This window comes from Cicer arietinum, chromosome 5, assembly GCF_000331145.2.
Source record: "Cicer arietinum cultivar CDC Frontier isolate Library 1 chromosome 5, Cicar.CDCFrontier_v2.0, whole genome shotgun sequence".
NCBI classification, from domain to species: domain Eukaryota; kingdom Viridiplantae; phylum Streptophyta; class Magnoliopsida; order Fabales; family Fabaceae; genus Cicer; species Cicer arietinum.
This window is the reverse complement of record NC_021164.2, coordinates 36,251,245-36,263,483: the sequence shown is the minus strand read 5'-3', so window position 1 is coordinate 36,263,483 and position 12,239 is coordinate 36,251,245. Positions and strand designations below refer to the sequence as shown.

Genomic DNA, 12,239 nt, shown 5'->3' with positions numbered 1-12,239 from the left:
TATGGGTGGGCATTTTACAGCGCTTTTTTGAGAAAGCGCTGTAAAATGCAGACCATAATATGAAATTATGGGTGTGCATTTTACAGCGCTTGTGTTAAAAAGCGCTCTAAAAGCAGACCCATAACTCATATAATGGGGTGCATATTACAGCGCTTTTTTGTGAAGAAGCGCTGTAAAATGTGCATAACAAGCGCGCGTTGTATTTACATGTTTTATAGCGCTTTTTTAAAAGCGCTGTTGTATCATTTACAACGCTCGATTCCACAGCGCTTATTTTTTTGAAAAAACGCTGTAAATGGCTTAAAAAAAGCGCTGTAAAATGCGTTTTTTCGCGTAGTGAGTCCCGAAATTTTTTACGCTGTCTAATAAAAGGACAGTTTTTTCAACATGAAAAAATGGCACAACTAATGTAAAATAATTGTTAACCAAAACACGTGTACTAATGATATGGCTTTGAAAATTGGTGGTTCACTCGGCAGCGAGATTTTGTTTAATATTTTCCGTAATGTTCTTCGAGTTTTCATTAGTAATAAGATCTTTCAGGTTCAATAGGAATTGTTCCTAGATATACCACTTGCACTACTTTGATAAAAATTTTAAAACATGCACTAGATTAGTAATTTGTATTCTTTTTTTTAGCAATCAAATGATGATTCGGAGGTCTCACTGGTTTGATCATCGGTCCTGTTTTTAAAATATTGAGGAGAGAAACTTTCTTCCACATTAAATAAAACATATTTTTTCAAAAGAGAACCTTGTAATCTTTCATAAATTCATAATGAAGAACTGTTTCAGGTGAATCGCTTGCAGCATTTAGAAACTTATTAAGTCCTTCCTTGGTCCATTGTCCGCTGTGAAATAATAATTTTAGAATTAGTCCAATATATTCAAAATAGTAAAAAAAAACAAAAGGATTTATAGCTAACAAAAGAAATGCACAACATTCTAAAACATACCACAATTTGTGTCTAAAACATACAGCTTATCCAAAGTCAAGTGGTGCTCTACAGATCTTAGTGCTGCAATTGAAGAAATTATTTTGCATTACAACATAACGAGTCGCAGTGGAGAAAGTAACAGCAAACTAGCAAAGAATATATCTTTACAGTAGTCATACCTTGCACCTGGCAACCGACGCCACAGAAAAGAAGACGCTTGACACTTGCAGCCTGTCAATAATGAAAACTCAAACAACCATAGTATGAATATATAAAGGTTGTTTTGAACAAGGAACAAATTGAAAACAACGAAAAACTCTATTGAAGGACTAGATGCTCTTAGGCAATGTCAAAAAATGTGACCACTTTAGTGCGTCAACTCGGACAGAATGCAAAAACAATTGAATTTCATAGAAAACATCCTCAATACTCTCTTATCATAAAAATAAAAAGTTTATGTCATTAGGCATCTCCTGAATTCTAATATATGAACAATAACCTGAAAAATAAGAGTACAAACATGAGTAATCAAAGGCAAAAGTTAAAATGCCATTAATTGTCATTTCCTTGTGATGTTTCACATTAGAGGAGTGATAGCAACACTAACTCTCATTTCAACACTATCTCTTATTGGTTGAAATTATGTAGGTCCTACCATTTTGGGACTGGGTCCCACTAAAGTGACGGGAACTACATGAATTTCACTTCATAAGAGAGTGAGTGTTGGAAAGAAAGTGTTAAAAGCGAGTATTGGTGGCACTTTCCTTCACATTATATTAAGATACTACAACACCTTAGACAGAACCTCCATGTGTTTCGTAATCTTGATCCATTTCATTGAAAGCTTTTTAAAAAAATAAAAGATCTTTTCTAAATGAATCAATAATTTTATTTGCATAATGAATTTGTTTCTACATGCAATTGAAAGATGTAAATATATTAAGCAGTATTAATTTACAGATTCACACACCTCAACAAGCGCAAGGGTATTAAGGTTAGGACATAAATGCATAAATAATTTAATTAGGAAATTAGTTGGAAGTGAGGGACATTTCCAAACACAATTGCATTGTATAAGTAAAGAAAACCTTAAATTCCAATTAAACTCTGGACCAGTCCAAAACCTCAATAAATCATTGACATCAGCTCTTGTTTATCGCCATAACAAAATGATAAGTTTCAACTCTAAAAACGTAACCACAACAAGCACTCGAAGATTCTCAAAATCTATGGACACTAACACGGACACCTGACGTGTCTTGTTTTAAAGTGGAATCTGATTCCAAAGGAAGAAGAAGAATGAAGTATGATATGAGAAAAGAGAAGTGATTGCAATTGCATGATAAGAAAAAGAAGAAGGGTAGGTACCTTGTGATGATGATGAGCGAACGGAGAGAGAAAAGGGTAGGGAGGAGAGTTTGGCAACGAAGGAAGACATTGCTAAGTGGTTAGCTCAGTTCAGCTGAGGGACAGACTGAAGAATGATAAAAATAGTGTTTACTATTTATGTTCTTAATTTATTTTCTGATTTTATTTTAATTTCTTAATTTTTTTAACTATATTTTTGTTAATTAAATTGGACATTTACATTAACTTTTGTTAAAAAATTAAACTTTTGCCATTTCATTCATCTTTAAACTCATAAATCTAGAAATCTCTGATTTTTTTCATCAAACATATGAAGGGAGGCAAAGCTTTTAACACATTATTTTGTTTATTTGGATACAACACATTTAATGCAGTTGGTCAAAATAACAAGGGCTATTTAGTCATTTCCAGTTAAGAATAAAAATGATCATATTTGTGATGATTAAGAAATGATTCTGTTTCATAATGTGTGATGATTAAGAAATGATTCTGTTTCAGAATCGAGCAACTGTTTTGTTCTGTGTGAAGGAAGGAATGTAACTCGTATAGAAATGATTGTTTTTGAGACAAGGACTTATTTGTTCTGTGTGAAGGAAGGTAAAGAAAGTGTAACTTTATTTTGTTGAATATCAATTTTAGTATTACTTGCATTAATTTCTACCATATTTATTTATTTATTTGATTCTTATAATAAGATTAAAATTATATTTTGAGAATATCTTTTACATTAAAGTTTACATAGACACATTTTAAATTGATATACTTATGCTTTTTATATACATAACAAAAAACTTTATTTTCCCTATTGATATACTTATGCTTTTTATACACACAACAAAAAACTCTATTTTCCCTACATTATTTTTAATAAATATTAAGTGTTATATTATATATATTCACACACTAATGGCATATTTGATTGTCTTTTCTAAAACTATTTTTTCATTTTCAAAAATTTAAAAATAGAAAAATTTATTTGGTTAACCATTTTATAAATAACAGTTTTGCAAACTAGTTTTTGTTTTCTGATTTCGGGGACTAAAAAAGCAAAATAGTTTAAAGTACTTTTATTTTGTAATTTCTAATTTTTGAAATGAAGAAAAAGACGGACATTTTTCATTTTATTAATGGAAAATTTTGTAATTATAATAAATATATATTTTAATTTTGTTATTGTATTATCTCATAGTGATTATACATTGCTCCAATCTTTTATGTACATAAGAAATGCAAACATGTAAGATGTTTTTTTTTTTTAACCTGTCATACATTGAGATTTGAAACATAAAAATTTCCCACAAACAATTTATTTCACACGAGTTTTTGTTAATTAATTTATTTTTATCGATTTCTAAACATTTTTAAATTTATTTTTCATTACATTATTTCAATATTATTTAGATATAATTCAAATATATAATTAATTTAATTAAATTTAGAAAATATATATATCTTAATGTGCGACAATTAATTATGATATTTTAAAGAACAATAATAGATTTAGAGATTTTTCATTTTCTACGTTTCAAATGTCGTGGATTTGAATTTATAAGTTATGGATTTGATAGTTTATAGGTTTGAAGATCATAAATTTAATGACTTAAAAAAAAAAAAGAGTTTATGAGTTTAAAAATAGGTGGGATAAAGGAGATAACAAAACTTATATATTTTAACATAAATTAACAAAAATGATCAATTTGATTATCAAAAATATAATTAAGGGACCAAAACGAAACAAAAGATAATTAAATGACTAAAGTGAAACTAAAAAAATAAGTTAAGAGGTTAAAATATTAATTTAATCTAAAAATTGAGTAGAGTTAAAATAGAAAAAAAAATTGAATAGAGTAATTTGGTGCTTGAATATACGTGTAGTTAGTTTAATAAACAAATGTGTTTTGTTAGTTAGTCAACTTAAACTTAATGATAACATTACTAACAAAAATTATACTGAAAATGTATTTATAATTTCAATACATTCATACACAATGATAGTATGCCACACATTCAAAGACTAAAATAATCTTTTACTAAATAAAAATTGATATTATGGGACAGACAACAATCACTTGGGGTTAGACTTCTTGTCACATGTGCTAGACTTCTTAAGACATGGTAGACATTGTTAGTTAAAATAAAGGATATCAACTTTTCAAATCATGTGCTTTAAGTAGAAGTTATTGTTATCATGGAAACTAATCTCGTTGGGGAGAAGTTTCTTCTTCTAGTTTCAATTATCTTCTATGGAGGACATGAGAAAAATAATATCAATGGCCTACGAACTTCAATCCTTGTAACCAACATTATACACATCTCCAGGTTTGGATATGCCTCATGGATCTTCCTCAAGAATATTGGCACCCAAAACATTTATTGAACTTGCAAATGTCATTGAAATACCTTTTAGGACACTTAGGACACTTTGCACGAATACTTAGGACACTGCACCGATTCTCATGGACATGGATATTTCAAGATGATTATACGGTGACATTGTGGTGGAAAGGTAGGCTATGCCTTATATGTGGAGATTACTTTTGAAAAACCTCAGCTTTTGAAATAATTACGAAATGATTGGTTATTAAATCTAAAAAATGAAACTAGATATTGTTATTAACAATGTGAAGAGGAAGAAAAGAGACAACAACTCCAGGGTTTCATAACATAGAATGAACCAACACTTAAGTTAATAGGGTTACAATAAGTATATATATAAAAGAATAGAAATGTCTAAAATACCCTTACTACTAATTTATAATAACATTATCTAACATCTCCCCTCAAACTCACGATGCATTAACATAGAGTATCGAGAGTTTGTCAACTAAAAAACGAAAACGTTTAATGGAATGTATCTTTGTGAAAAAATTAGCAATCTGTAAAGAAGAAGAGTACGAATACTGGTCATCTTGGCTACAGGAGCAAAAGTTTCTTCATGATTCATACCATAGTGTTGAGAGAAACCCTTAGCAACAAGACATGCTTTGTAGGACTCAATTGACCCATCAGACTTAGTTTTGATCTTGTATACCCAACGAGAACCAATAGCATGTTTTCCAAGAGGAAGAGGTACTAATTCCCAAGTATTGGTTTTGTGCAATGCAGATAGTTCTTCTGCCATAGCCTGCTGCCAAAGAGGATCAAGAAGAGCCTCTTTATAGGAAGAGAGCTCAGACAAAGTTGACGAGAGGGGTAACGAGGAGGATCAACAATCGCCGGAGGTGGTTGGACAGCCGGGGGGACAATAGGGATGACACCAAAGAAGAAGCAACAATCAAAGAGAAGAACCAACAAAGAGAGAAGCAACAAAAGAAAAAGCAGAAGCCAAAGAGAGGATCATTAGCTATACCAAACAATCACAATAAAGAGAGAAACCAAACCAACAAGAAATCATATCAAATAGTCACAATCAAGAGAAGAACCAAGCCAACAAAAAATCAAACCGAAAAAGGAGCAATAAAAAAAAAAGGAGCAACAACCATATCAAAACTAACCAAACCAAATAAAACCAAACAAAACTAAATCATATCAAACCAAACTAAATCATATCAAACCAAACTAAATCAAACCAAACTACACCAAACCAAACTAAAAAAAGAGAGAAGCAACCAAATAGATGAACCACATGAGAGAAGAGCGAACAAATAGAACAATCAATATGGAGAGAAGCAACAAAGCAAAATCACTAGAGAGAGGAGCAATCAAACAGAAGAAGCAATAGAGAGAGCGACAACACAGAAGAAAGCAACCAAAGAGATAGGAGAGACGAACAACTAAATTACCAACCAAATCAGCAAAGAACCACAACAATTGAAAGCATGTGAACCAAACCAAAATCAACTCCTTAATATTGATCATAACAAACAAGCAGCAGAGAGAATACGTTGATCCTCACGAATACTTGTCCCACCAACACAAGCATGAACCTTAACACCAAGGAAATCGCCAAGAGCTCACATTGAAGTAACAATGTCAATTTACAAGAAAGGGGGGTTTGAATTGTAAATGCACCTTTTAAAAATTCCTGTTAAAAACTTAAGAAAATAACTCAAGATTGACCTTGGTTGTGAAAACAGAAAACAGAGAACGTTATTGATTTTAACCAGAAAACGGAGAACGTTCTTGGTTAGTTAAAATTAGTAATTCAATTTATGTAATTAACTTGATAATCAATCAAATTGAAAGTAAATAGATAAGGGAAGAGATACCACACAACGATATATCCTGGTTCACCCAACTCGGGTTATGTCCAATCCTCACAACCGTGAGATTTTCCACTAAGTGTTTAAAACAAAGAACCTTCTTGATTTTACAGCACCTAGTTCAGATCAGCCTTGATCTGTTTCAATCTCTATTACTTTCCACCCAGAAAGTAACAACAATACCTATCTAACCTTGATAGGATGTAATCTTAAACAAACTATAAACAAACTCTTATAGTTTGAGTTTTTACAATTGGATTGTTTTTTGTCAAAATATGAGATTTCTCAACTCTTGTTTGAAAATAGATTCTTTACAAAGGATCTAATGATAATTGCGCAAACTAATATATGAATATGAATCAGCAGTTGTTTCGCAAAAAGCAGAATGTATGATTGCCTCTGTTTTGCAGAATTTCAAGTATGTATGTGATTGATTTATGGATTTCTTAGCACTTGAATTTCTTTCCTTGATTCTGGATATTGGCATTCTATTTATAGGCTGTAGATGCACTGGATGAAGGTACAAAAGAGCTGTTGGAGAGGCTGTGCTTTTTGACTGAAACATTATTTCAGAATAAAAATAATCCTTCTTTGAAATAGCTTTTTGACTTTATTGGTTTAGCATTTAAAGCAGTTCTGTCCTTTTTTAGAAAGTACTCTTGACGTTTCTTCATTGATCTTGGATGGTACATTCTCTGTCTTGAGTCTTGAGTGTAGCTAGAGATGTTTGGAGAGGAATTACAGGCTATTTCAGAGGAGATGCAGTGCTGGTGTTATTGTGTAGAAAACGAAGAATGATTAACGTTCTTGGTTTGTCAGTTTGAACATTCTTGAGCTTCAATAATCATTCTGGAGTTCCCGTTTTAATCATTCTGGATTTCCTTTGCAATTGTCTTGTCATATGTCAAGATTGATCGAACTTTCTTGACATTTGATTTTTGGAGTTTGCAAACTGTCGTGACTTTTGTCTGTCTTTGAGTCCTTTTATTTTTGAGATCAAATAGCCTCTTTGAGCTTGGATGAATCCTACTTGTTCCTTGCCATGTACTGATTAGATATGAACAAATTTCCAGGGTAGACTCTTTGTTAAAGAGGTAGAAAAAGTTTGATCAACATGCTGTGATGAACTTTTTTGAAGCTGGAGATCTTTCTCTGTTTTAATGTTCTTGTTGTTGTTTTCTTTGTTTTGCTTAATGCTCTTGATTAGATATGTTCTTGTTGTTGTTTTCTTTGTTTTAATTAAATTCACTCAAAAGCACATGTTATTTTAACATAACTTTTTAGAATCATAATTAACTTTCTTAATTAACTTTTTGTTTGTTTTTATCAAAACATTAAATTGAGATTTTGTCTCAACAATCTCCCCTTTTTGATGATGACAAACATGTTAATTTAGATTTTAATTCTGATTCTAATTTTAATCAAAGAGAGCTTAAAAACTCCCCCTCAGAGTATGCTTCATATTTTTGAACTAACATAAAATCTAAACATAAAATCTAAAAAATTATCCCCCTTTGTCGACACAAAAAGATTGGGGAATACAAAGGAAATGTATACTACACATAGAAAACAATGAGTAGATTTCCAGTTTTAAGAAAAGTAACATTTTCTAAAAAAGTCCCCCTTAATATTTTGAAATTGATATCCTTTAAAATTTCAAAGTTCCAAAACACAAGCAAGATGTCTCTTTGCTATTTTACCTTCTTTCACAACAGACAATATTTTAATTTGACCATGATAATGAGCGCAAAGGAAGCAAAATGAATGTGATATCATGTCAAGTATAAATCTCTCTTTACAAAATCTTTTTATGCTAAAAAAATTTGTATTTATAAAAAATAGTCAAAGAGATTTGTTCACATAAAAAATGAATTTAAGGACATAAAAAGAAGAATTTGTAGAAAATGATTTGATTTCCATGAATGAATTAAATAGTAATCATGATCAGAATATACCTTGATAAGATCCAAAGAAGCATTTGAATTAGACTAGAGGACAATTTGAATATGTGCTTCTCCTAAAGGACCACCATTCAAACTTGTTACTATTCCTTTGATCTGATGACTGACTTTCATCAAGACTCCAATAGAAGCAACTTTGGCACCATATCATTCCAATTTAGTTCTTCCAATAATTTGATCATGAGACGTTTTTGGAGGAAATGTCAATAATGAGATATGTGTAGGAGTGCCGAAAACTAAATGGTTCAAACTCATTTAAAAGTTGTTAATGTTTTTTCAACCATATCATCTTAATAGAAAACATTAGACTTGATTGAATGTTGCATATAAACTGTCAAGAGCGTTCTGGAGAACGTTCTGATTTTCTGCAGAATGTTCTGCTCTTCTGCAAAAAGTTCTACTCTTCTGCATAATGTTCTGCTCTTCTACAGAATGTTCTGCTCTTCTGTAGAATGTTATGCTCTTATGCAGAATGTTCTGCTTTTATGGAGAATGTTTCTCTCTTCTATAGAACGTTCTGGCAGTGCTCTTCTGTAGAATGTTTTGCTCTTTTGCAGAATGTTCTGTTTTTCTGGAGAATGTTTCTCTCTTCTGCAGAATGTTCTGGTACTGCTTCCAGAATGAACCTTTTTGCTTAAATTGATCATTCTCTTAGATTTTGCCTTTATCGTTCTCCAGATTTTAAGAGAAGAATGAAATAGAGACTGATTATTAATTTCGGTTTCCTGGAAAGCATTATGTTGTTGCTGTGCAGAATATTCTTCTTCTTCATCTCCTTTGTTTTAATGTTTCCAAAGGTTAAAGGAACTCCAAATTTTTGTAATGACAGGAGGCATCATACTTTTCCATTCATGTGTCTTGAGCATGCCTTGTCCATGTATCAATGTTCTATCGTGATTGTTGGATGGTGTTCCTACATCACAAGTTAGTAATGATTTTGGTACCTATATTTGTTTGGGTCCTTGATGGTTAGTATATCTTCTTTTAGAAGATTTTTTAAAACTTGATCTCTTTTTAAAATAACAAGTTGATTCAAAGTGACTATTTTTTGGAATAATAGGAATACTTTGTTGTTGATCTTCGATAAGGTTTCAAAATCTGAGTTTTACACGGATTTAAAATTGATTTTGCTGAAATTCCAGATCGTTCCCTTTTTCCCAGATTTTTTGTAGAAGGTTCAGCTTTCGTTTTGGAACTTTCTCCGTTTTGAGAACAACATGGAGAACGTTCTCCTTTTTGCAGATTTTTCAAAACTGGTTCAGCTATATTTGCAAAAGCGATCTTCCCTTTTAAAAAACCTTTTGCTTTTAATATTTTGATCTCTTTTCTTAAAGTAGCAAGCAAATTCCAAATGTCCAACTTTCTTACAATATGAGCATTTGGTTTTGCATTTATCCTCTTTTCTTTCCGAAACAAAAAAGTTTTCATATTTTTTTTTTTTTATGTTTTATCAAAACCAAGACCAGCTTTATCAAATATTCCCACTTGAGATCCCATGATTTTTTGGAAAGTTTCAGTAGCTTTAATAAAATTTGACAAGTCACTTCTAAGAAGTTCATTTTCAGTTTTAAGGAGAACATTCTCCATTTTCGTTGCAGAACGTTCTTGATTTTCAGATTCATTAGTTTCCTTAAAATGAGATTCCTGCATGTTCTGAATGATATTTTTTAGTTCATCAATCATAACATGAGCTTTCTCTTTTTCCCTTTTTTCTTTTTAAAATTGATCATTTAAAGAGCTACATTTTTGAACAAGCAGATTTGAATCATTAAGTAAGCTATCAAAATCTTTTTCAATTTGTTCACATAAAAGACATGATTCATAATTTATTACCTCCTTGTCTTTAGTATCTGCCATTAAACATAAGGTAGCTTCTTCAGGTTCCTCTGTTTCTGTTTCATCATAATCATCCCAGTTCACCGTCATGGAGTTTTTCTTGAAAGGAAATTTCTTTGGTGCTCTTTTGTTCAAGGGACATTCAGTTTTACAATGTCCTTGTTTATTGAATCCAAAGCATGTGATTTGACTTTTGTCTACCTTTATTTTGAAGTTTTCTTTTTGATTTGAAAATCCTTTTTTGATATGATCCCTTCTTCTTACCATTCTGTGTATCTTTTTTGTAAGACGAACTATTTCTTCATCAACATCTTCTTGTTCGATTTCTTCTGAGTCCTCATCTGGACTTTCTTGAGATGTTTTCAAAGCTATTGCTTTGCCCTTTTTTATTGGCTTGTCTTCTTGTAGTAGCACTTCATGTGCTCGTAGTGTTCCAACTAATTCTTCTAGGGGAAGTAATTCAAGATTCTTGGCTTGGCTTATAGCTGTTACCATTGGTCTCCATATGATTGCAAGACACCTCATGATTTTTCTTACTCTTTCTTGAACTGTGTAAGCTTTCCCAAGAGAACGCATTTCATTTACTATTGGTTTGAACCTTGAGTACATTTCATCAATAGTTTCTCCTTCTTGCATTTCGAACAGTTCGAATTTCCTTATGCCAATGTCTATCCTTGTTTCTTTGAAATGGCTTGTTCCTTCATGATGAGTTTGCAGTGTATCCAATACTTCTTTTGCAGATGTGCATTCATCTACTCTTTCATTTTCTTCCCTACTCAAAGCACACGATAAGAATAATTGAGCTTTTGAGTTTAGAAGTACCTTAGATTTTTCTTCTGTTGTCCAATCTGCTTCTTTCTTTTTAGTAGAGGTTGAATCATTTTGGTTGACTCTTGGTATGAAATTTCCATCTGTAATGATGCACCACATTCCTGTATCTTGAGATTTCAAGAACAACTGTATTTTGCTTTTCCAAAAATAGTAGTCTGTGCCTCCAAAGTAAGGTGGTCGGTATAATGACACTCCTTCAGCAATGTACATCTTTTTTGACATTTTTCTTCTAGATCTTTTTCTCCAACACTTGTTAGGTGTTCAAATTTTAGAGACCGAGCTCTGATGCCAATTGAAGTAACAATATCAATTTACAAGAAAGGGGGGTTTGAATTGTAAATGCACCTTTTAAAAATTCATGTTAAAAACTTAAGAAAATAACTCAAGATTGACCTTGGATGTGAAAACAGAAAACGGAGAACGTTCTTGGTTTTAACCAGAAAACGAAGAACGTTCTTGGTTATTTAAAATTAGTTAATATTCAAACTTGTCACTATTCCTTTGATCTGATGGCTGACTTTCATCAAGACTCCAATAGAAGCAACTTTGGCACCATATCATTCCAATTTAGTTCTTCCAATAATTTGATCATGAGACGTTTTTGGAGGAAATGTCAATAATGAGATATGTGTAGGAGTGCCGAAAACTAAATGGTTCAAACTCATTTAGAAGTTGTTGATGTTTTTTCAACCATATCATCTTAATAGAAAACATTAGACTTGATTGAATGTTGCATATAAACTGTCAAGAGCGTTCTGGAGAATGTTCTGATTTTCTGCAGAATGTTCTGCTCTTCTGCAGAAAGTTCTACTCTTCTGCATAATGTTCAGCTCTTCTACAAAATGTTCTGCTCTTCTGTAGAATGTTATGCTCTTATGCAGAATGTTCTGCTTTTCTGGAGAATGTTTCTCTCTTCTGCAGAATGTTCTGGCAGTGCTCTTCTGTAGAATGTTTTGCTCTTCTGCAGAATGTTCTGCTTTTCTGGAGAATGTTTCTCTCTTTTGCAGAATGTTCTGGTACTGCTTTTCTGTAGAATGTTTTGCTCTTCTGCAGAATGTTCTGCTTTTCTGGAGAATGTTTCTCTCTTCTGCAGAATGTTCTGG

At 31.7% G+C, this 12,239-nt stretch overlaps 1 pseudogene; it reads right to left on the bottom strand.

The window, feature by feature from the left end:
- Window positions 1-6,160: 6,160 nt before the first annotated feature.
- LOC101512394 (eukaryotic initiation factor 4A-8-like) overlaps window positions 6,161-12,239 on the bottom strand; it is a 10,931-nt pseudogene continuing 4,852 nt past the window's right edge.